A 27,134-nucleotide genomic window follows, 5' to 3' on the forward strand; every position below is an offset into this window, starting at 1 on the left:
CCAGATCGGTTCAGATTTGAATATAGCTGCCATATAGACCGATCCTCCGGTTTAAGGTCTTAGGCCCACAAAAGCCACATTTATTTTCCGATTTTGATGAAATTCGGGGCAGTGAGATGTGTTAGGCCCTTTGACATATTTCTTCAATTTGGTCCAGATCGGTTCAAATTTGGATATAGCTGCCATATAGACCGATTTCTTGATTTATGGGTTTGGGCCCATAAAATGCTCATTTATTGCCCGATGTCCCCGAAATTTGGAACAGTGAGTTAAGTTAAGCCCCTTGACATACTTCTGCAATATCGCACAGATCGGTCCAGATTTGGATATAGCTGCCATATAGACCGATATCTAGGTTTTAGGTTTTGGGGCCATAAAAGACGCATTTATTGCCCGATGTCGCTGAAATTTTAGACAGTGAGTTTGGTTAGGCTCTTCAACGTCCTTCTTAAATTTTGCCCAGATCGGTCCAGATTTGAATATAGCTGCCATATAGACCGATCTCTGGATTTAAGGTTTAGGGCCCATAAAAGAGGCATTTATTGTCCGATTTCGCCGAAATTTGGGACATTGCTTTGTGTTAGGCTCTTCGACATGTTTATGCAACTTGGCCCAAATCGGTCCAGATTTGGATATAGCTGCCATGTAGACCGATAACTCGATTTAGAGTCTTGGCCCCATAAAAGGCGGATTTATAATCCGATTGCACTGAAATTTGACACGGTGTCTTATGTTCGGCTTTTCGACATCCGTGTCGTATATAGTTCAGATCGGTATGAGGTATATGAGTATAAGGTATGAAATTTTCACCGAATATTGATGAAAGGTGGTTTACATATATACCCGAGGTGGTGGGTATCCAAAGTTCGGCCCGGCCGAACTTAACGCCTTTTTACTTGTTTTTATTCCATTTGCAACACATTGATATACCCATAAAAATACCCTATAAAGTATATGCATTCTTAATCGTCGTAAATATCTAAACCCATCTAGCCATGTCCGCTCGTCTGTCAGTTAAAATCGAGCTATAGTCTTTAAAAATAGAGATATTGAGTTGAAACTTCGCACAGATACTTTTTTGTCCATCGGCAGGTTAAGTTCGAAGATGGGCTTTATCGGACTATATCTTGATATGGCCTCCATAGAGACCGATCTGCCGATTTAAGGTCTTAGGACTATAAAAGCCACATTTGATATCTGATTTTGCCAAAAATTTAGGACAGTGAGTTGCGTTAGGCCACTCGCCATCCTTTTTATACCTTCCACCATAGGATGGGGGTATACTTATTTCGCCATTCTGTTTGTAACTCTTAGAAATGTTCGTCTAAGACCCCATAAAATATATGTATTCATGATCGTCATGACATTTTAAGCCGAACTAGCCATGTCCGTCCGTCCCTCCGTCCGTCCCTCCGTCCGTCCCTCCGTCCGTCCCTCCGTCCGTCCCTCCGTCCGTCCCTCCGTCCGTCCCTCCGTCCGTCCCTCCGTCCGTCCCTCCGTCCGTCCCTCCGTCCGTCCCTCCGTCCGTCCCTCCGTCCGTCCCTCCGTCCTTACTCCGTTATGGATCGGCATCCAAACGATGCGGATTTTTCCATCCTCATAGAAGTTGTTAATCTCCTTCTTAGACTCGACTCGACGTCATCGCGTTAGTACTCCAGCACCTCACGAATTCTGTAATCTCCCGAATCTCCGCCCGCAGTGCCGTATTATTGTCAGCCAGTATAGAACAGATCGCAGTTGATGGGTTCTCAATGTAGACCCTCAGTCGCACTCTGTCCTTTGAATCATCCGTGTAGCATGATCTTCCAGTATCCCTTAACGGAATGTTCAAGGGAAATTTAGTAGTATCAGTGATGTTCAGGGACCATAAACGAAAACTATAACTTATTTTATGCGAAAAGGGTCTTGTGTTTTATCTTTTGATAAACGGTATCACAAGGCTAAGCTTTTTATACAGGTAAAATTTTGATAACCATTACTGTCAATCGACCCAGAGCCAATAGTTGTTCATACTTACAGTAGTTTTTAAGGAAATATCACAATCACACTTACCTGTAACGAGAGAGAAAGACAAAATATTCATTAGCAACAAAATCTTCAATAAATTGGGTATAGAATTTAAAAAAAAAAATTATAATAAATTTTAGGGCCAGACAACTATTGTACCATTACCACGCAATTTTGTTAACATGCCTTTGTTTCTAATACTAAAGAAAAAAATTTTGCAAACAACCCCATAGTCCTGCATTTACCTACCACTACAATACTACGCGTATTTTCATACCATTTATCATTCAACAAAACACAAGCAGTTAGTTGTCATCTTATATTTACAATCAGCTGGAGACAACAAATCCAAAAATGGAAAATGGGAAAACCCCCCTTAACGCAGAAGCCAACGGCAATGCCAACACCAATGACACATGACCAGCAATAAACGAGAAAAACTGCTGCGAAATTGCGTTTGACATCTCATATTGGAGGGGCTTATGGGAGCAACCGGACAATGTGTTAGAGAAAGCACAGGCGATGGTCGTAAACGAAACATGAAAAAAAAAGAAAAGAATAACCATTGTCTTCGCACAGAAATTTCTGAACAACAAGTGTAAATTAATTGCGTGAAAAGGAAACCAAGTGTTCTTTTTGTGGAGGAAATATTCGTTGTATTGGTATTGTTGCCATCAGCTGCACGAGGCACACTCATACAAACAGATGCAACAGCTCTCATTTCCTTTTGCTGTTTGTATTTTAATAAATTTTAAATGTGTTTTTGCTGCTGCTGTCAATGGTTCTTTTTATACATTCGTTATGTTGACATTTAAATGTCACAGTTATGGACACACTTTATGGCTTTGTCATATTGATGAAATGACAAGGCAAAAACAAACAGTGAAACAAACAAAACAATAAATGGCCAAAAGCCCGTGCTTCAACAGCATAGCATGGGCTCCATGATGCCGCTGTTCTATAAAGACACAGATTTGGTATGGCAAGCCCTTGGGGCTTTTATTGAATTTTGACTGTGGCTGAAAATTATTCAATATACAAGAGATATTTTTAAAAGCAATTAAACATTTGTTAAATTTTTGACCTCGGTAGTTTTGCAACGAGAGCAGGACATTACACCTTAAAAAAGTATAAAAATACTGCGAATAAACTAACATGGAAGCATCGTATCAAAAAATTTTCCTAATCTATGGACCAGAACCTAATGCTTCTTGTTTCGAAGACAATTGCCTGATTAAAGTATAACTCCTAACTAACTTTTATTTGATTTTCATATTCTCACTAGAATAAATGTTAAAACTACTCTCAGCATAACGGTTCTTTTCCGATCACCGAAATTAAGCTGCACGAGAGACGGTGAGTACTTCGATGGGGGTCCGATCTTTATAAATTAAGCAGCATCGCGGGTGGCGAGTACCTAGATGGGGGACCAACAAGGAGTATAGCGTGTTGTTGGCATAACACAGCATTTATTGTATAACAGTGGCGGGCAAATGCACACACACACTATTACACATATTTGTGTGCGCGAATAAGAGCATAAGCGCTGTGCGAGAGACGGTGAGTACTTAGATGGGGGTCCGATGTTTATAAATTAAGCAGCATCGAGGATAGCGAGTACCTAGATGGGGGACCAAGTAGGAGTATCGCTTGTTGTTGGCATAACACAGCATTTATAACAGTGGCGGGCAAATGCACACACACACACACGCACTATAACACATATTTGTGTGCGCGAACAAGAGTATAAGCCCGTGGGCTTGGAAATATTACGCACACTAGCACATTTGCCCAACACTGATTTACACTCACAACCGCTCTGAGAATATCGGTACTCTTCTAATCACCGAAATTAAGCATCGTAAGAAATGGTGAGTACTTGGATGGGGGACCGATGTACTCGTATATGAGTACTAATTACTAGAGACGGAATTTTTATGCAAAATCTAAAATTTGATATCTTTTATTTGGAAAATAGAGTAATATTTGGTGATAAAATTTTGCTTTTAGAAATTCTGCTAATTTTATTGTAAAATATAAACTCATTCTCCAAAAAAGAGATCGCAAAAATTCGATTTTACATAAAAATCCGTATTCTCCTAATTACCATACAACTATGAGAACATCGGCTTTAGTTCGATGACTTAAATTTAAGCAATATCGGGGGTGGGTAGTACTTAGATGGGAGCATCGCATGTTGTGGGCATAACACATTTTAATACTCTACAAAACTTCTATGATACAAGTTTTTATACCCACCACCATAGGATGGGGATATACTAATCTAGTCAATCCGTTTATAACAACTCGAAATATTGATGTAATACCTCATAAGGTATATATATTCTTGATCGTCTTGACATTTTAAGTCAATCTATCCATATCCGTTTATCCGTCCGTCCGTCTGTTGATATCATGATAGCTTTCGAACGCGTAAAGCTAGCCGCTTGAAATTTTGCACAGATACTTAATATTGATGGAGGCCACCGTAGCGCAGAGGTTATAGTGTTCGCCTATGACGCTGAACGCCAGGGTTCGAATCCTGGCGAGACCATCAGAACAAATTTTCAACGGTGATTTTCCCCTCCTAATGCTGGCAACATATGTGTGGTACTATGCCATGTAAAACTTCTCTCTAAAGAGGTGTCGCACTGCGGCACGCCGTTCGGACTTAGCTATAAAAAGGAGGTGAGAAGTTTGCCCCTGTTCCTTAGTGGAATGTTCATGGGCAAAATTTGCCATTTTACTTAATATTGATGTAGATCGGATTGCAAATGGGCCAAATTGGACCAGATTTGGATATAGCTACCATATAAACCGATCTACCGATTGACTTTTTTTGCCGCCTCTGGAAGCAGCAATTTCTTTCCAATTTGGCTACTATTTTGCATGTATTGATCTGTTATGGCTTCCAATAAGTGTGCCAAAATCGGTCAAGAACCTAATGTAGTTCCCATATAAACCGATCTCCCGATTTGACTTCTTGATCCCCTGGAAGTGGCAATTATTGTCCGATTTGGCTGATATTTTGCATGTGGTGTTCTGTTACGACTTCAAATAACTGTATCGAGTACGGTAAAATCGGTCTTTATCTGGATACATCTGGATATATAACCAGTCTCTCGAGTATCTTTGTTCGGTTCGTAGAAGCTATATTTTTTTCAGGTTTGACAGAAGTTTGTTATGTTGAAAAAAAGTATGCCCTTCGACTAAATTTATTTTGTATAAATTTTTAGCAGAATCCATGATGGCGGGTTCCCAAGATTCAGTCCGGCCGAACTAAGTATGGTTTTCCTAGTCTAATCTTTGTTTGTAAGTCTTTTTGCCTGTTCCGTATATACTCAAAAACGGCTAATTCGATTTTCAAGTAATTTTCACAAATGGTAGTGTTTGAGCTCCCGGTGAAAATAGGGTTCTAATTTATTCAACATCCGAGGGGGGGTGGACCCTCCAAAATTTTTAAAAACCCCAGATTTCGAAGATGGATGCACCGATTTAAGTGAAATTTGGCGTGACATCTTATAGTACCGCAAAACACGAAATTGGTGTAAAATTTTTGGGTCATATAACCTGGGGAACACCCCATCCTAAAACCCACCCGAAACGGACATGTTTACCAATTGGGACAATATGGGTATAAAATGAAAGGTTTTTAAGAGTCAAGTACGAATTTAGCGTTAAATTTTCATCATGTGTCGGGTGGTACTCCACCCCCAAAAACACCACCCAACAGGACACTTAAACCGGCTTGTGGCATATGGGTACCAAATGAAAGGTATTTAAAAGTAGCGTACAAATCTGATCAAAATATATAAAAAGGCGTTAAGGCCGGGCCGAATTTTGGATACCCACCACCTCGGGTGTATATGTAAACCACCTTTCGTCAAAATCCGGTAAAAATGCATACCTTATGCCCCATAGCAGCTATATCGAAATGTGTTTCGATTTGGACCAAATACTAATAAGTACAAGTCATTGTTCAATTGTGTATAACAATATATTGGTCTTTTTAGTAGCTATATCTAAAAATAAACCGATCTGAACCATACACAACATGGATGTCGAAAAGCCTAACATAAGTCACTGTGTCAAATTTCAGTTAAATCTGATTATAAAAGCGCCTTTTTTGCGGCCAAGACTTTAAATCGAGATATCGGTGTATATGGCAGCTATATGCAAATCTCGACCGATCTAGGGGAGGGGCTTAACTTAACTCTCTGTCCCAAATTTCGGCGACATCGGAAAACAAATGCGCTTTTTATGGCCCTAAAACCTAAAACCGAGAGATCGGTCTATATGGCAGCTATAACCAAATCTGGACCGATCTGTGCCATATTGCAGAAGTATGTCAAGGGACATTACTTAACTCACTGTCTCAAATTTCGGCGACATCGGACAACAAATGGGCCTTTTATGTGACCAAAACCTTAAATCGATTGATCGGTCTATATGACAGCTATATTCAAATCTGATCTGATCAAGGCTAAATTGACGAAAGATGGCGTAGGGTCCAACACAACTCACTGTTCTAAATTTCGGCGACATCGGACAATAAGTGGGCCTTTTATGCGCCCAAAACCTTAAATCGAGAGATCGGTCTATATGGCAGCTATATCCAAATGTTATCCGATCAGGGCCAAATTGACGAAGGATGGCTTAGGGCCTAACACAACTCACTGTTTCAAATTTCAGCAAAATCTGATAATAAATTTGGCTTTTATGGGCCTAAGACCCTAAATCGGAGGAACGGTCTATATGGCAGCTATATTCTAGTCTGATCCAATCAGGGCCAAATTGACGAAGGATGGCGTAGGGCCTAACACAACTCACTGTCCCAAATTTCAGCGAAATCGAATAATAAATGTGGCTTAAATCGAGAGATCGATCTATATGACAGCTATATCCAAATCTGGACCGATCTGAGTCAAATTGACGAAGGATGTTCAAGGGCCGAACACAACTCACAGTCCCGAATTTCAGCAAAATCTGATATTAAATATGGCTTTTATGGGCATAAGACCCTAAATCGGTGGATCGGTCTATATGGGGGCCATATCAAGATATAGTCCGATATAGCCCATCTTCGAACTTAACCTGCTTATGGACAAAATAGAATTTATGCAAAACTTCAGCTCAATATCTCTACTTTTAAACAATGTAGCGTGATTTCAACAGACAGACTGGCACACGGACGGAAATGGCTAGATCATCTTAGATCTTTAGGCTAATCAAGAAATTATATACTTTATAGGCTCGGAAATGGATATTTCGGAATGACAAAATAAATATACCCCCATCCTTGGGTGGTGGGTGAAAAAAGTAAAATTCTTCTATGTATGGCATTTTGTCAAGCCACTCGCATTCTTCCCCTTTCCTATAAGACAACATTTCAAATTTTCCAAAATGTTTTATTTGTATACGCAATACATTTCCACTTAACACGTGTTCCAGGAAAAATAAAGAACAAAGTCAACAACAAAAGCAATAATAACCAAATCAAATACGAAATACCCAAATATAGAAATAATCCTTAGGACGAACAGCATTACATTTGGGGTTTGTTTGTCTCTTCGATGTTGCCCGTGTATCACATTTCCTTCTTTTTTTCTCTCTGAAAATACCCAAAAAAAAAGTCTATTTGATTTCATAATTCGACCCAAAGCCAAAATGGCATGCTTATATCCTCTTCTCAATTTAATGCCATTGCTTTTTTTTTCTCCAAATACCTCAAGGTTAACTTCATAAACAAATATAAATTGTTCACATGGTATAGGGAAAATAAATAATTGTCTATGTGTATGTGTGTATTTTTGTGTGGGAAGGAAAGAAAGTGCTTGAAAACGGAAAACAAGGGCATGCATATTAATACGCAGAGTTAAACACAAGCAACCATCTAACATCATAAGCATCTTTCTTGTCCTGTAGGTGTGTGGGTGTTTTGGTTTTTTTAAAAGATACCTAAGTGGCTGAATTAAAGGATATACACAAACTTTTTTAGATGAATATGTCCACATATTTTTTTATTTCGTGTAGTAGGCTGATATTTCGATTTGACTTGTGTGATTGAATTTGACACTGTCAGTTTTGTAAAATTCGTTCTGACATCTGTTTTTTATTCAGTTCATATAAAGATTTTGGTTAATGTAGGATGTCCTTGTTTCATGGTGGACGTGGTGGATGTCCAAGGTTCCTGACAGCCATGAGGCGATATTAACTTTATACTCTTAATAAATCAAAAACTCATATGGGCAGTTTGTCTTATTTTTTACTTATAATGACTTAAGTATGTTGACAGGGGCTGATTGACAGTTACTCGCATTGATTACAATTAATAATTGTATGGCTATCAATAATACATATATTGAATATGAATACATATAACAATGTTTTTTCAATGAAACATCTAAGAGATTACACCCTGTATTATCGTGAGTATAGAAAGAGTCCCAAGGAAATTCTCTTTCCATTCCTCAAGTGGCTCTTTGAATATCATCTTGTTATGTTTTCTATCTGGCTGGGATGGCAAAACCTATAATCATAACTTAACGAAGCATTATTACTTAAATTGCCACTAATTCACAAGACAACCACATCTAATAAACAAAACAAAAATTTGCATAATGGTATTTTCTAGCAACCAATTTTTTTGTGTTGTCCTGGTAGCCAATGTTTTTTTTTTTTTTTTTTTTTTTTTTTTGTTAAGTGGATATTTTGCTTCAATGTAATCACCCACGTTCTGCTAGCAATGAAGAAAGATACAAAACAATGGAATGGAATATTTATTTCATTAATTTGTTAGAATAACAAAATTTCATAAGCGAAACATGCCAAACGAAATACAAAAAACCGGAAAAATTGCTATGTGAGCTAATAGATAAATTAATAGAAGATGTGAGTATCCGTATAGGGAAGATGCGCATCTTCCTTGACCCCTAACCGAAAATGTTCTTTGCAACTGCTAACAAGAAAATATCGCGTTCTTTCGTATGTTTGCTCTTAATCAATTGTAAGAGGTTTTTCGTAGCTATTGTTTTTCCCTAGGGTCTAGTGGTGCTTTTCTCATTAAATACCTTTGCATTATTTGAATTACGCATACACTTAGGAATATTGTAAATATACTCCTAATAATGAGTGTATAAGAGTCAATGCTAAACTTTAACATATTTGATGTAAAACTCAAATTAGGAAAATTGAATTTGAAATAATATACCAACAAGTAAAAAGGCATTAAGTTTGGCCGGGCCGAACTTTGGATATCCACCACCTTAGACATATACATATATTAACCACCATAATTTATTAACCCATAGCAAACACATCTAAATATAGTCTGATCTCCACTTTATTCAGGAAGGCTATTGCACAACTCATTGTAACAAATTCATCGGTTAAACCAGTAAGGAAGGGCAAAAGTCGGGCGGTGCCGACTGTATAATACCCTACACCGAGAGAGTCGAGAGTTATAAGAAAATCCTTCCTGCAAAATTCGAGAGAATCGGGTGACAAATGACCATTTTATTGCATTATTACTGCAAATCGGAAGAACTTATATATGGGAGCTATATCCAAATCTGAACCGATTTTTTCCAATTTCAACAGTCTTTGTCTTTAGGCTGAAAAACACGCCCATTCCAAATTTATTAAATGACCATTTTATTGCAGTATTACTGCAAATCGGGTGAACATATATATGGGAGCTATATCCAAATCTCAACCGATTTCCATGAAATTCACGTGTAATTTCGGGAGTCGTAAGAAAATCCTACCTGCAAAATTTCGAGAGAATCGGGTAACAAATGATAATTTTATTGCAGTATTACTGCAAATCGGAAGAACATATATATGGAAGCTATATCAAAATCTGTACCGATTTTTTCCAATTTCAATAGTCTTTGTCTCTAGGCTGAAAAACACGCCCATACCAAATATCGAGACAATCGGTTGTTAAATGACCATTTTATTGCAGTATTACTGCAAATCGGAAGAACATATATATGGGAGCTATACACAAATCTGAACCGATTTCTATGAAATTCACGTGTAATGTCGGGAGTCATAGGAAAATCGTTCCTGCCAAATTTCGAGAAAATCGTATTACAAGTGACAATTTTATTGCAGTATTACTGCAAATCGGGCGAACATATATATGGGAGCTATATCCAAATCTGAACCGATTTCTATGAAATTCATGTTTAATGTCGGGAGTCATAAGAAAATCGTCCTTGCCAAATTTTTAGAAAATCTGTTTATAAATGACCATTTTATTGCAGTATTATTGCAAATCGGGCGAACATATATATGGGAGCTATATCCAAATCTGAACCGATTTTTTCCAATTTCAATAGTCTTTGTCTCTAGGCTAAAAAACATGTCCATACCAAATTTCGAGAAAATCAGTTATTAAATGACCATTTTATTGCAGTATTACTGCAAATCGGACGAACATATATATGGGAACTATATCCAAATCTGAACCGATTTTTTCCAATTTCAATAGGCTTCGTCTCTAGGCCGAAGGACACGCCGATATCAAATTTGAAGACGATCGGATGAAAATTGCGACCTGTAGTTTGTTCACAAATTAACATGGACAGACGGACAGACAGACGGACAGACAGACGGACAGACAGACGGACAGACAGACAGACAGACGGACAGACAGACAGACAGACAGACAGACAGACGGACAGACAGACGAACAGACAGACAGACGGACATAGCTAAATCGAATCAGAAAGTGATTCTAAGTCGATCGGTATACTTATCAATGGGTCTATCTCTCTTCCTGTGTGGGTGTTACAAACTATTTCACTAAGTTTTATTACCCTGTACCACAGTAGTGGTGTAGGGTGTAAAAATTCACCTTTTATGAGCCTAAAAACTTAAATCGAGAGATCCGTATATGTATATGACAGCTAAATATAGACCGATCTAAACCATATTGAACACGAATATCGAAAAGCCTAACACAGCATACTGTGTCAAATTTTACACAGATTCTATGGGGGTGACTAAGCCCCCCCAGGACCCCTAGCCACTGGAATGATGGCAGCTTTACCCAAATATAGCTCGATTTTCACCACACTCGGTACGTATGTCAAAGGCTGAACAAATTTCAGCGAAATCTCTTAAAAAATTCACCTAAAACCCTAAATCGCAAGTTCTCTGTGTATATGGCTGCTACATCCTAATCTATACCGATCTGGGCCATATTGAACAGGGATGTCAAGGAGCCTAGCCCAACTCTTCTTTCTTTCTTTAATTGGCTATGGCAGAAAATTTGTTCTACTAGCCGAACTTGGTGTCAGAGAAGTTATAATCTCTGATACCAAGTTTCGAAGTGTCTCCCACCATCGGCCTTTTGGTTGTCCCGGTTTGCGTGTACCTTCATGTTTGCCTTCAAAAGACTTCTGCGCTGGAGCTTCCTCATCCATTATGACAACATGACCTAGCCAACGCCGTCATACAGCTCATGGTTCATACGTCATACAGCTCATGGTCCATATATTTTACGAAGAATCTTTCTCTCAAACACTCCAATCACTGCCTCGTCTGATTTCACAAGTACCCATGCGTCAGAACCATATAGCAGCACGGGTAGTATCGGTGTCTTGTATAGTATTATCTTCGTCTGTCGGGAGGTGGCCTTGCATCTAAACTGCTTACTTAATCCAAAGTAGAATTTGTATCGCTCTTGCAAAGTTGCGGTTTCCAATTTTCTCCATTTTCTTTATCTGATCGTTTGTACAAGGCGTTTTTGGAGTTGAAACCATCCATTTCACTGCTAGACCCATTTTCACTGACTCTCTATCGATGCTCTCCAAGTAACTGCAGTAACTACTTCCGGTGACCGACTGTGATATCGATGTGGTCGGCATGTGTTCCATATCTATAGTGTACCAAATCTATTCTCATCTGCATCTCGTATAATCTTCAGCAGGATATTAAACAGATCAAACGATAGGCTGTCTCATTTTCTGAAACCTAATTTGGTATTTAATGTGTCGGAGAGATTGTCGTATGTGTCGTATTGATCAGGAATGTCGAGGAGCCTTATACAACTCGCTATAACAAATTTCTTCGAAGTCGGACAAGTAATGCTCCTATTATGGGCCCATGACCTTAAATCGAGAGATCGGTAAGGCTCCTCAACATCCCTGTTTAATACGGCCCAAATCGGGCCCGATTTAGATATAATTCGGACCGATCTGGGCCGTAAAAACAGGGATGTCGAGTAGCCTTACACAACTTGCAATACCAAATTTATTCGAAATCGAACAATAAATACGCCCATCATGGGCCCAAGTCCCTTAATCGAGAGATTATTCTATACGTCAATTTTAACTAAATCTGGGCCGTATTGAACAAGGATATCGAGAGGCCTAACATAACTATTGCAAATTTCATCGAAATCGCACAATAAATTTGACTTTAATAGGGCCTAAGACCTTAAATCGGCAGATGGGTCTATATCCAGATATAGTACGATATAGCCCATTTTCAAACTAAGCCTGTCTATGGACTAAAAAAGAATCTGTCCAAAGTTTCAGCTCAATATCTCTATTTTTAAAGACTGTAGCGTGATTTCAGCAGACATACGGACGGACAGACGGCCCGATAGTGGAACGCATACCCGATAATTTGAACCTCATCATGTGCACAACAAATAAGACAATTATAGAGAAATAAGTCTCTCCCCCCCCCCCCCTCCCCACACTATAGTGAAAAGATATGGCGCAGTACTCACAAGCAAACACATGCTACTCGAAAAAAAGTAAAGAACGTGTAAAGCTATCTCTTTGAGATTTGGAATGGTTAGAGATGAAGTGTTAGCGAGATCGTGTGCAAGGCTCTAGGTTGTCCGGCCACCTTTTGTCAGGCCCCTAAATTTGGTCATATTGGTATTTCAAAAACTTGTTGGGGTTGCCAATTCTTCGCTTGTGCCCGAAAGTATTCAAAAATCCTAATAAAATCCACTTGAGGTCTACAAAATCCTGTCTTGTTTCGGGGTCATTCGACTTTTAATAGATTTTTTCAGCTCTATTCCATTGTTACGACATCGATACTATGGGTCGGTCACTGGAAGTAGTAACTGCGGAGTTCTTTGGAGTTAAGTAAAAATGGATGGTATGAACTCCCAAACGCTTTGTACATCAGAGCAGACAAAGAAAATGGAGAAAGTTGGAATTCACAACTTTAAGATAGTCTGCAACTTTATCTTCCTTTATCGGTACCTCCGCAACCGAAAAAAAATGACACCACTTTTGTAATAAAGCGAAGAATAATTCTGGCAAACATATGCTACTTTGAATTAAGTAAGCATTTTAGAATTTAGCTGTCAGCTATATCCAAATAAGGAGCTCGTTCGTTGTGAGTATGCAGAGAGATCGGGTAATAATTGGGGCTTATATGAGCTTAAGATCGTAAAAGTAGTTCGGTCTATGCGGTAGCTACATCTAAATATGTTCCGATGGATACCATATTCGTTTCGGATATCGGGGAGCCTATACAACCCACAAGTTGCATGCCGTGTAATAGCGGCTTTAAGGCGAACGCCTATAAAAAACATTTTGTTTCCAAAACTCATTTCAACCATTCCATTCTTCGAGTGTATTGCAAAGCTTTCTTATCTTCTTTACAAAATATCAGTGCAAATAAATTTGCAATTTTATGATATAAATCTCAACCATAAATTTCACACACACATACACATATAAAAAACTAAAAACCAAAATATAGAAGGGATATCAAAAATAGCCATTGCAACACCCAACCCCTTTGCCCCTCATGGTCGAATCCAAATATTAAAGGACAATTTGATTCCTTCATTTGTTGAAGTTCATGTCATTTGCTTTCATGTGTTTCACATTCATTGTATTAGGGTTTATATGCTGTAGTCCAATAAAGGTTGGGGGGATTGGCTGAGTAGGGGGTGTCTAAACATATATTTTAAGTAGAATCCTCTCTGAGACCTTGAGAGCATACGATAACACTCTATAAAGGTTTGCTTATAACACACATATGGCAAACGATTTTTATGGCAAACCACAACACAAAAATGCATTAAAGTGTAAACTTTACCACCAACACAAACTCATACTGACATGAGTTTGTGTTGGTGGTTGTATCATCGCAGGAAAAGCAAAATTATGAAGTAAGTCAATACATGAAGTGAAGTGTTGATAAGGGAGAAAGAAGGTATTGACAAAGTGAGGAGGAAGAGAAACGATGAAATGTGAAGGTCATTGTGGAATTGGTTGGTAAGAAGGTCTGCTTTCCATGTAATATGGGGCTTACTTTAAAATGTATGAAATATTGTGGAAAAATGTGAGTAGTTTGAAAATTTTTTACTAGAAAGTCTGTGTATGGGAGGGCACAAACATTTTTTTGAGAGTTAATTGGAAAATAAAAGCTGCCAGGAAAAAGGTTTTCGATTGTGAATTAAAAAAAAAAGTTGTTATTTTCAGGAAATTTGTGATATTTTTGATTTAATATCGTTGAAAATAGGACAAATTTCTAAAAAAATTTTAAAATATAAAAATTCTTGATAAAAAATTATGAAAAACAATTTTATTGACAATAAAATGAATTTGAGCAAATTTGCATGCAAATGTTTGCTAAAGTTTAAATTCAATTAAATTCAAAAATTAAAATATTCGTTAAAAATTTTATTATGATGGATTTTCCTTGGAACATCTTCCAAATCTTAAGAAAATTTTATACCCACCACCAAAGGATTCGGGTTTATTCATTCTGTCTTTCAGTTTGCAACACACCGAAATATCCATTTCCGACCCTATAAAGTATATATATTCTTGATCAGCGTAAAAATCTAAGACGATCTAGACATGTCCGTCCGTCTGTCCGCCTGTCCGTCTGCCTGTCTATACGACTGACTGTTAAAATCACGTTACAGTCTTTAAAAATAGAGATATTGATCTGAAATTTTGCATAGATTCTAGTTTTGTCCATAAGCAGGTTAAGTTCGAAGATGGGCTACATAGGACTATATCTTCATATAGCCCCCATATAGACCGATCAGCCGTTTTAGGGTTTTATTGACCTAAGAAAAAAGCCACATTTATTTTCCGATTTTGCTGAAATTTCGGACAGTTGTCTTAGGTCCTTTGACATCTTTCGTTAATTTAGCCCAGATCGGTCCAGATGTGGATATATCTGCCATATAGGCCGATCCTCCGATATAGGGTCTTAGACCCATAAAAGCCCCATTTATTATCCGATTTTGCTGAAATTCGGGACAGTGAGTTGTCTTAGGCCCTTTGATATCCTTCTTCAATTTGGCCCAGATCGGATCAGATTTGAATATTGCTGCCATATAGACCGATCCCTCGATTTAAGGTTTTAAGCCCATAAAAGGCGCATTCATTGTCCGATTTAGCCGAAATTTGGGACAATGAGTTGTGTAAGGCCCTTCGACATCCTTCAGCAATTTGGCCCGGATCGGTTCAGATTTGGTTATAGCTGCCATATAGACCGATCCTCCGATTTATTGTCTTTGGCCATTTAAAGCCACATTTATTATCCGATTTCGCTGAAATTTGGGACAGTGAGTTGTGTTAGGCCCTTCGACATTCTTCGTCAATTTAGCCCATAACGGTCCAAATTTGGATATTGCTGCCATATAGACCGATCCCTCGATTTAAGGTTTTGGGCCCATAAAAGGCTCATTTATTGTCCGATTTCGTCGAAATTTTAAACAGTGAGTTATGTTAGGCCCTTTGACATACTTCCTAATTTAGCTCAGATCGGTCCCGATTTGGATATAGCTGCCATATATACCGATTCTCCGATTTAGGGTCTTATGGGTATAAAAGCCACATTTATTATCCGATTGTGCTACAATTTGGGACAGTGAGTTGTGTTTGGCCCTTCGACATCCTTCGTCAATTTTGCCCTGATCGGATCAGATTTGAATATAGCTGCCATATAGACCGATCCCTCGATTTAAGGTTTTGGGCCCATAACAGGCGCATTTATTATCCGATTTTGCTGAAATTTTAAACAGAGAGTTCTCTTATGCCCTTTGACATCTTTCTTTAATTTAGCCCAGATCGGATCAGATTTGGATATTGCTGCCATATAGACCGATCCCTCGATTTAAGGTTTTGGGTCCATAAAAGGCGCATTTATTTTCCGATGTTGTCGAAATTTGGGACAATGGATTGTGTTAGGCTCTTCAACGTCCTTCTTCAGTTTGTCCCGGATCGGTTCAGATTTGGATATAGCTGCCATATAGACCGATCTCTGGATTTAAGGTTTTGGCCCCAAAAAGGGCGCATTTATAAACCGATTTCACTGAAATTTGACACTGTCACTTATGTTAGGCTTTTCGACATCCGTGTTGTATATGGTTCAGATCGGACTATTTTTAGCTATACACAATTGAACAATGGAACAGGGGAAAAATTCTCCCATATCAATGAGTGCAGTCCGATTCAAGTTTTAAGCTAAATGATAAGGGGTCTCCTTTTTTATAGCCGAGTCCGAACGGCGTGACGCAGTGCGACACCTCTTTGGAGAGAAGTTTTACATGGCATAGTACCTCCTAAATGTTGCCAGCATTAGGAGGGGAAAACCACTGCTGAATATTTTTTCTAATGGTCTCGCCAGGACTCGAACCCAGGCGTACAGCGTCATAGGCGGACGTGCTAACCTCTGCGCTACGGTGGCCTCCAGACTTGTACTTATTAGTATTTGGTCCAAATCGAAACATATTTCGATATAGCTGCTATGGGGCATAATGTATGCATTTTTCACCGGATTTTGACGAAAGTTGTTTTTCATATATACCCGAGGGGGTGGGTATCCAAAGTTCGGCCCGGCCTTAACAACTTGTTTCGAAATGCTGACCACCCATCGTGTTTTTTTTTTTTTTCTTTTTGAAAATTAATTTTCTTTGTTTAGGCGAATCTTGAGGCACTGTCATAATAAATTCTCCCCTCTTGCCATCGGCCACATTTTATTAAAGCAAATTGCCTGTGATAGAAGGAATTATTCAATATTGTGAGATGCTAGGGGTTAGAGATTACCGAAATTCTTAATTATTAAAGCAACCAAAGCTCTTTGGGCATAGGAAATTCTGAACAAGAGCCTCATTTTATGAAATGGTTTCTTGCTATATCATATTCTATACCAGGCGTTGACCAACCTTGTTATAAATAAATAGCAAAACCATGTCATTTTTATTGGTAGCATATTTCACTCTTTCAAAAATTCAAACAAATGAAGAAACAAAAGAAAATCTCCTGCATATTGCGTGAATACAAATACAATACAAGGCCAGGTGCTATGGTGCGTGTGATTTATATTTGAAAGCGTTTATCTAAATAACACTCATACGTCAGGGTGGCCAAAGATAATTTCTCAATGGGGTACACTTTAAATTTGTTCGTTCGTTCGTTCGTACATTCTTTGCTTTTAGTCAATCCGTAAAATCACCAACATCATTGAGTGTTGTTGGTGTATGAAATTTCCTCTTAAAATTGACCCGTTTTTCATGCATTCTGATTTGTTTGGTTGAATTCTTTTATATGTTCTAGTGGTAGTGGTGGTGGTGCTTTAGTTTCTTTTTTTTGGTTTCTGAACATTTCGTATAGCAATCATATATGTCTGTAGTCGTTGTATATACAAATTTATGGTGCTGGTATGGAAAATCATTATTTATGTTTTATAAAAATAACACATGAAAAATAAAATCATATTTGTTTTTGTATTAGTATGTGGCAGCATTCAGAGCAAATAGCCTTTTTTTAGGTCGGCCTTAGCTTTAATGGCAGCCAATTTCTCTGCTTTTTTTTGGGAAATTTTTATTTTAAAGTTGCAATTGAAAAGGGTTTTTGTTAAGAATGAATGGGAAAAATTTGCAAGTGGGATTTATACAAATTGTTTAGTGGAAACTGAGTTCATAGAAATGGAATCTTTGGAAACACTAGATATTTTTTTTTTTTTTATTTTGAAAGCTCAAAATGAAAAAATGTGGAGGTTGGTAAAAAAAAAAACAATTTCATGAAGTAATCATTTGAGTAGAAAATGCTGAGTTAAATATGGTGCCTGCTTCAGATTTCTATAAAAATTTTAAAAAATAAAATATTTTAGGATTTTTTACACCCTACACCACTACTGTGGTACAGGGTATTATAACGTAGTGCAGACCTGTCTTCCTTCTGGGTAGTACTTATCCATTGATAAGTATTTATCCATTACCGATCATTTCGGAATCACTCTCAGATTCGACTTAGCTATGTCCTTCCGTCTGTCAGTCTATCCTCCTGGCTTTCCCATTCGAGTCATACGACTCCTGAGGGCCAATACATTGAGCTTTTCGCTGCGCTCAATGGTTTGGCGCAACTAGTGAATGAACCAACACATATCGCATGCGTCCAAGGGCATCAAAATAATACTCCTGACCTTTTTTAACTTCATACCCTAATGAGTATGAAGTTGATACTCTTGCACCTCTTGGTAACTTCGATCACTGCATTGTTTCAACATCTTTTTCGTATTTTGCTCTTCGTACTGCTTCCTCACAATATTTGTATACGAAAAAACACGTTGGGCTGACCTCAATGGGTTCTTTCAGCATTTTAACTGGAAACTAAGTTTTCCAGATGACGATATAAATGCTACTGCTGAAATGATTGAGAAGATAATTTTAAACGGAATGAATACCAGAATGAATTTATTCCAGTTTAGACTATGCAAATGCAAATTTTGCCCATGAATATTCCTCTAAGGAACAGTGGCAAACTTCTCACATATTAATGAGTGCAGTCCGATTCAAATTTAAGTTCAATGATAAGGGGCCTCCTTTTTATAGCCGAGTTCGAACGGCATGCCGCAGTGCGACACCTCTTTGGAGAGAAGTTTTACATGGCATAGTACCTCACAAACGTTGCCACCGTACCCACCGTTGAAAATTTTTACTGATGGTCTCGCCAGGATTCGAACCCAGGCGTTTAGCGTCAAAGGCGGACATGCCAACCTCTGCGCTACGGTGGCCTCCAGTTTAGACTATAACGGGGCTAAATCATACGTCAAAAGTTGGTTTAACCAGATATGCAGAGATATTATCAGATCGAAAGAGGTGACATTCAGGAACTGGCGCTTGGATAAAAATGCCAATATTGAACTGCTGCGCAAGCAGACAAGATCTTCGTGTGCCGATGTGCTTAGGAGCGAAAAATTTCTTTAGGAACAGCGTCTGCGTACTTAGGTTCTTGCGTCTACACCAGGAAGTAAGAGCTTTTGGTCGTTCGTGAAAAGAGTAAAGGGTAGTTCTTCATCTATTCCAAGTTTTGTTAAGCATGATCAAACGTTCACAGACCCGGTTGATAAGCCTAACCTGTTGCTTCTTCCCTGCCGGATAGCAATCAACCACTCCCCTCAATCAAAAATGTATCTGGCGTCATGACCCAAATATTTTTTCAAACTCGTGGAGTCAAAAGGGTTCTTGAGAATCTAGACGTTAATAAATCCCCGGGCCCGGATGGCATAACAACACTTGTCTTACGCAAGTATTCTTCGACGCTCGCTCATGCATTTAGCAACCTTTTCAACCTTGCCAACAGTGCGGGAATTTTCCCGTCTCGTCGGAAGGTTGCGAACATTCAACCAATACCCAAGAAGGGCGAGGCAAACAACCCTGCGAATTATCGGCCAATTGCGATATGATCCGCTCTCTCCAAGGTCATGGAGAGCATGGATTCCGCAGAAATCGCTCTACGGGCGACCTCATGGCACTTCTGTTGGAACGTTGGTGTCGCTCAATCCACCAGTTTGGTGAGAGTAAGGTTGTGGCTCAGGATATCTCCAAGGCTTGTTGCTCTACGGGCGACCTCGTGGCACTTCTGTTGGAACATTGGAGTCGCTCAATCCACCAGTTTGGTGAGAGTAAGGTTGTGGCTCAGGATATCTCCAAGGCTAGTCGCTCTACGGGCGACCTCATGGCACTTCTGTTGGAACGTTGGAGTCGCTTAATTCACCAGTTTGGTTAGAGTAAGGTTGTGGCTCAGGATATCTCCAAGACTTGTCGCATTTGGCGTCGGTTCGTTCGATTTAATTCGAACTTTCTCAGAGATCGCACTCTTCGAGTCGTTATAGATGGGTTCTCATCCAATGAGCATAAATTGACCGCAGGTGTACCCCATTGCTCTGTCCTTTCTCCTTCTCTATTTCTTATTTGCTTCCACGATCTGTTGTGTCAGACATCGAATCCAATCTATTCATTTGCGGATGACAGTAATCTCTGTCATTCCTACTCATTCGACCATAGGTCGAGTCTTCGAGAGATTGAGGACAAGAGGAGGGTTAAGGACGATACACTCTGCCAGGATTTGCTGGCCATTTCTGAGTGGAGTCTAAGGAATGGAGTGGATTTTCGTGCACGGAAGTCTTAGAGCTGCTTGTTGTCACACAAACGATTCGCTGATCCATTACGATCATCTTTATTGAGCAATCAAAATTTCTTGATGTTCTGGGCATGAAAATTCAAAGTGATGTCCTTGTGGCTAAACATGTATTTGATGTGTCGAAAGAAGCATTTAAGTGTTTAGGCTTCCTTAAACGTTGTAAGAATTACTTCATTCCGTTTGATCTTCTTAACATCTACACCACTTTCAAAAGGCCGAAAATGGAGTACAACTCACATGTATTGGTTGGAACTTCAAAATCATCCCTAGAGCTACTGAACCGAGGAGAGCGATGGCGTTGATTGGGAACAGTGAGGTATCGAACTCTATTGCCTGCCTTCATCATCATCATCACAATGTGTGTTGTTTGGCGCTGTTCTATCGGTACTTTCATGATGTGTATTCGTCTGATATTCGTCTTCTTGTTCCTGATGTAAGGATGTATTGGTTGCCCAAAAAGTAATTGCGGATTTTTTAAGAGAAAGTAAATGCATTTTTAATAAAACTTAGAATTAACTTTAATCAAATATACTTTTTTTACACTTTTTTTCTAAAGCAAGCTAAAAGTAACAGCTGATAACTGACAGAAGAAAGAATGCAATTACAGAGTCACAAGGTGTGAAAAAATTTGTCAACGGCGACTATATGAAAAATCCGCAATTACTTTTTGGGCAACTTAATATTTCAGGTATACTAGGCATTCCAGGAACTCACACTCGTTTGTAAATGATTGGCCAGCGGACCGCACAATGCATTCCAGAGAGAGAATTCTTATTTCGCCCAAACCATTCGTATGGGGAATCGACTTCCGGCTAATGTTTTTCCCACCCACTTTGATAATATTTCACAATATATGACTCTGCTAAAAACCCATTTTATAGGAATTTTTAATCATTTTGGAGAGTGGGAAACATATCTCATTTCCTATTGCTTATGACCTGTTTTAATTATGTCTTTCATTACATTAATTAAAATAGTCTTCATATTGAAACATTTGTTGAATGTAAATTTGAAATACAATGCCTGGTCCTTGGAAAATTTATTCAACTAACCCGAACTAAAGAATTTCAAATTATTGCCAAATGAAGACATAGAACTTTTCCATATCCAATAGCCAAGTATGCATGTAACAATACCCTACTCCTCCACGCTCCCAAAATACCACAACCTACGTTTCACATTTTTATGATCTGCTTTCCAGATGTGCCCTGCGGTGTAACGCATAACCAAAGCAAGAATGTAGCCATCCCCTCTAAGTGCTTTTTGTATTGCATGGCATTGACCTCCTGAGCTCTAAGAGTGGGTTGGGTATTTTATGGTTGGCCCGGTTTTTGGTGTTAAATTTTCATTGGAAATGCCTTCTGGAGGGTATGTTTTAGGGCTAAAAGGAATTTTTGCAAAATATTTATCCCAAAAATGTCATTAAATTCAATTTTGTTAGCAAAAAAAAAAACAACAAGGCATGCTGTACCCTAATTAAAAGTAATAATCTAATAGACCATTATGTGGTCCAAATGTTTTATGGGATCTAAGAGTTTGTGCCATGCTAATATCATATATTTTTTAGGGAAAAAATGTCATTTATACTTTTGGCCTTTATGCCTACACATTTACTTAATTAGCTCTTAATTCATGCGCCAGTGAAAATTGACCCCGAGTGCTGTCATGGTTTGAGCATGTTGGACACGTGTTGGTTGGACATTATTGAATTCGTTTTTTTTTCATTTCTATCCCATGGGCCGATAACAAACAAAAACCAAAAATATCTGCCTACTCGCTCGCCCCTTCAATGATTGCGCTGATTGCTGCTGACAATGGCCAGAGCGTTTTGTATTTCTCATAGCCCCAGGAAATTCAATACCATGGGCACGTTATATTCAATAGCCCGATGACAATGGCGAGCATAATAATGAAATGTTTTTTTTTTCCTCTTTTTTTTTTCACCAGAATACAAAAGATTAAAAGCAAATATTGTAAAAAAAAATATTAATTAAATCGACAAAAGCTTTGACATTGTGCACTTAAGCACGTAGTAAATGTCGGGCAAAGTAATACGCTGTTGCTTCATGTGGTCGGAAGTACCTTTGACAGTTCTGAAGAGCAATCAACGAAAGTACACTTTAACCTATAATAGAGCTGAATTGTAAATAAAATAAAATAATGAAAAATTTTTTAAAAAAATACTTTTGTGTAAACAGTTTAAGATTTGTATGAATAAAAAAAACACAAGAAAACAAGTAAAAATGCGTTAAGTTCGGCTGGGCTGAACTTTGAGTACCCACCACCTCGGGTTTATATGTAAACCACCTTTCGTCATAATCAGGTGCAAAATGCATAATTTATGCCACCATAGCAGCTATATCGAATTATGGTCCGATTGGACCAAATTCGACACGGACATTGAGTGGTCTAATAAGTACAAGTCATTGTTCAATTTTGTAGAAAAAAATTTTGGTTTCTTGGTAGCCATATCCATATATAGACCGATCTGAACCAAATGCGATACGGACGTCGAAAAGCCTAGCATAAATCACTGTGTCAAATTTCAGCGGAATCGGATTATAAACCAGTAAGGAAAGGCAAAAGTCGGGCGATCGGACCTATCGCTTCTACAGCCTTAAAAAGCCAAGTCGGATGAAAGATATATATGGGAGCTATATCTAAATCTGAACCGATTTTTATGAAATTTTGCGCATACATTGAGACTTCACCAAAACGACTCCATACCAAATATGGTAAAGATCGAAACAAAATTGTGGCTTCTACAGCTTTATTATTGGGTTGCCCAAAAAGTAATTGCGGATTTTTCATATAGTCGGAGTTGACAAATTTTTTCACAGCTTGTGACTCTGTAATTGCATTCTTTCTGTCAGTTATCAGCTGTTACTTTTAGCTTGCTTTAGAAATAAAGTGTAAAAAAGTATATTTGATTAAAATTCATTCTAAGTTTTATTAAAAATGCATTTACTTTCTTTTAAAAAATCCGCAATTACTTTTTGGGCAACCCAATAGTTCAAATCGGATGAAAGATATATATGGGAGCTATATCTAAATCTGAACAGATTTTTATGAAACACCCCATGCTAAATTTTGTAAATATCGGACTAAAACTGTGGCTTCTACAGCCATAAAAGCTCATAACGGTTGAACGATATGTATGGGAGCTACATCTAAATCTGAACCGATTTTTAAGAAATTTTGCACAAATATCTTGACCTTAAATAAAATACCCAATGCCAAATTTTGTGAAGATTAGACGAAAATTGTGGCTTCTACAGCCTTAAAAAGCCATATCGGATGAAAGATATATATGGGAGCTATATCTAAATCGGAACAAAATTTTTTCAAAATCTATAGCGTTTGTCCTTAGGCCAAAAAAGTGACGTGTGAAAAATTTCGTGATGATTGGACAACAAGTACGACCTGCAATTTGATTACAAGAATACATGGACTCACAGACTGACATGGCTAAATGGAATCAGAAAGTGATTCTGAGTCGATCTGTGTACTAATCAATGGGTCTAGCTCTTCATCATCTTACCACAACTTACTGTCAAAAATTTTCGCAAAATCGGTCAATAAATGCCCATTTCATGGGCCCAAAATCTTAAATCATGAAATCGGTCTATATGGCAGCTATAACCAAATCTGGGCTGATCAGGGCCAAATTGAAGAATAATGTCAAAGGGCCTAACACAATACACTGTTCCAAATTTCAGATAAATATGATAATAAATGTGGCTTTCATGGGCCTAAGACCCTAAATCGGAGGATCGGTCTATATGGCAGCTACATCCAAATCTGAACCGATCTGAGCCCTATTGACGAAGAATGTCGAAGGTCCCAACACAACTCATTGTCCCAAATTTCATCGAAATCGGATAATAAATGTGACTTTTATGGGCCTAACACCCTAAATCGATAGATCGGTCCATATGGCAGCTATATCCAAATCTGGACCGATCTGGGACAAATTAACGAAAGATGTCGAAGGGCCCAACACAACACATAGTCCCAAATTTCAGCAAAATCTGATAATAGATGTGACTTTTATGGACCTAAGACACTGAATCGGTGGATCGGTCTATATGGCAGCTATATCCAAATCTGGACCGATCTGAGCAAAATTGACGAAGGATATCTAAGGGCCTAACACAACTCGCTCTCCCAAATTTCATCAAAATCGGACAATAAATGTGACTTTTATGGGCCTAACACCCTAAATCGATAGATCGGTCCATATGGCAGCTATATCCAAATCTGGACCGATCTAGGCCAAATTAACGAAAGATGTCGAAAGGCCCAACACAACACACTGTTCCAAATTTCAGCTAAATCTGATAATAAATGTGACTTTTATGGGCCTAAGACCCTAAATCGGAGGATCGGTCTATATGGCAACTACAACCAAATCTAGACCGATCTGGGCCATATTAACGAAGGATTTTAAAGGGCCCAAAACTACACACTGTCCCAAATTTCAGCTAAATCTGATAATAAATGTGACATTTTGCACGTGGTAGTTTGATATCACTTCCAACAACTATGCGAAGTATGGTCTTAAGCGGTCTATAACCTGATATAGCTGCCATATAAACCGATCTTGGGTCTTGACTTCTCGAGCCTCTAGAGGCCAAAATTCTCGTCCGATTTGACTGAAATTTCGCACATAGTGTTTTGATATCACTTCCAACAACCATGCTAAGTATGGTCCTAATCGTCTATAACCTGATATAGCTGCAATACAAACCGATCTTGGGTCTTGACTTCTCGAGCCTCTATAGGGCGGAATTCTCTTCCGATTTGACTGAAATTTTGCAAATAGTGTTTTGATATCACTTTCAACAACTAAGGGAAGTATGGTCCTAATCGGTCTATAACCTGATATAGCTGCAATATAAACAGATCTGGGGACTTGATTTCTTGAGCCTCTAGAGGGCGCAATTCTCGTTAGATTTGACTGAAATTTTGCACAAAGTGTTTTGATATCACTTCCAACAACTATGATGAGTATGGTTAAAATCGGTCCATAACCTGATATAGCTGCCATATAAACCGATCTTGGGTCTTGACTTCTTGAGCCTCTAGAGGGCGCTATTCTCATCCGATTTGACTGAAATTTCGCCAGTAGTGTTTTGGTATCACTTCCAATAAATGTGCTAAGTATGATTCAAATCGGTTCATAATCTGGTATAGCTGTCATATAAACCGATCTTGGGTCTTGACTTCAAGAGCCAATAGAGGGCGCTATTCTCATCCGATTTGACTGAAATTTTGCATGAGGTGTTTTGTTACGACTTCCAATAACTGTGCTAAGTATGGCGCAAATCGGTCCATGTTTTGATATAGCTGCCATACAAACCGTTCTTGGATCTTGACTTCTTGAGCCCCTAGAGGGCGCAATTCTCGTCCGATTTGACTGAAATTTCGCAAATAGTGTTTTGATATCACTTTCAACAACCAAAGGAAGTATGGTCCTAATCGGTCTATAACCTGATATAGCTGCCATATAAACCGATCTTGGGTCTTGACTTCTTGAGCCTCTATAGGGCGCAATTCTCGTTCGATTTGACTGAAATTTCGCAAAAAGTGTTTTGATATCACTTTCAACAACTATGCTAAGTACGGTTTAAATCGGTTCATAAACTGATATAGCTGCCATATAAACCGATCTTGGGTCTTGACTTCTTGAGCCTCTAGAGGGCGCAATTCTCGTCCGATTGGGCACAAATTTTGTACAACTGCTTGTCCCTTGACCACCAACATAGTTGCCCACTATGGTCTAAATCGATCTACAGCTTGATACAGCTCCCATATAAACCGATCTCTCGATTTTGCTTCTGGAGCCCATACAAGGCGCAATTCTTAACCGAATGAGCTGAAATATTACACAATGACTTCTACAATGTTCAGCATTCATTTATGGTCCGAATTTGACTATAACTTGATAAGGGTCCAATAGCATAACAGTTCTTATTCATTATTTTTTTCCCTCCGAAAAATAGATACCGCGCAAAGAACTCGACAAATGCTATCCAAGGTGGAGGGTATATAAGATTCGGCCGGCTGAACTCAGCACGCTCTTACTTGTGTCCTTGCTAAACGCCATTTTCCAGGCGTTATATTAAAGTTTTATTTAATAACATTTATGTTTAGGAATTTTATTATTTCCAAATGTTACGCTTGATTTGTGTTAAGCTAAAATTATGACCTTATTATCTTTCTTCCTTAAATTAAAATTTTTGCTCTCACTTTTTCCCAACTACATCAGTTTTGCCAGTTTTCTCTGCTTTTCTCTATATTAATTTTATGTTCATCGAAGAAATACCTATAAAATTTCGCAGAAATCACTCTTTATGGCTTTTTGAAAAAAATTAACATTATAACTTTAACTGTCTACTAAAGAAAGCAAAGGCACCTCTTAAGAGGCAAATTAAATTTGGTGATAAAAAGAAAACAATTTCCAAATTGTTTATAGGCCTACTTACGTTGGCATCATATATAACTTTTGTTTGCTGTAGGTTGTTGCTGTTACTTTGGCGTTTGCCTGACGCATAACTTTTGCTTACTTTATGTGTTAACGTTTATTTTCGCAAAGCGTTTTTTATTACAAAATTCTCAACAACAAGATGTTGATTATTATACGCTGACAGAGGCGTACATGTGTAACAGCATAATGATGTTGGTTTATTTTAATGG

The 27,134-nt window shown here is 38.3% G+C and overlaps 1 protein-coding gene across 2 annotated transcripts in view; it reads right to left on the minus strand.

Annotated features, from left to right (window-relative positions):
* LOC106084001 (putative neural-cadherin 2) overlaps nt 1–27,134 on the minus strand; it is a 607,508-nt gene that overhangs the window by 177,050 nt on the left and 403,324 nt on the right. The gene's annotated exons all lie outside the window — the stretch shown is intronic.

Source organism: Stomoxys calcitrans, chromosome 3 (genome assembly GCF_963082655.1).
Source record: "Stomoxys calcitrans chromosome 3, idStoCalc2.1, whole genome shotgun sequence".
Taxonomy (NCBI): domain Eukaryota; kingdom Metazoa; phylum Arthropoda; class Insecta; order Diptera; family Muscidae; genus Stomoxys; species Stomoxys calcitrans.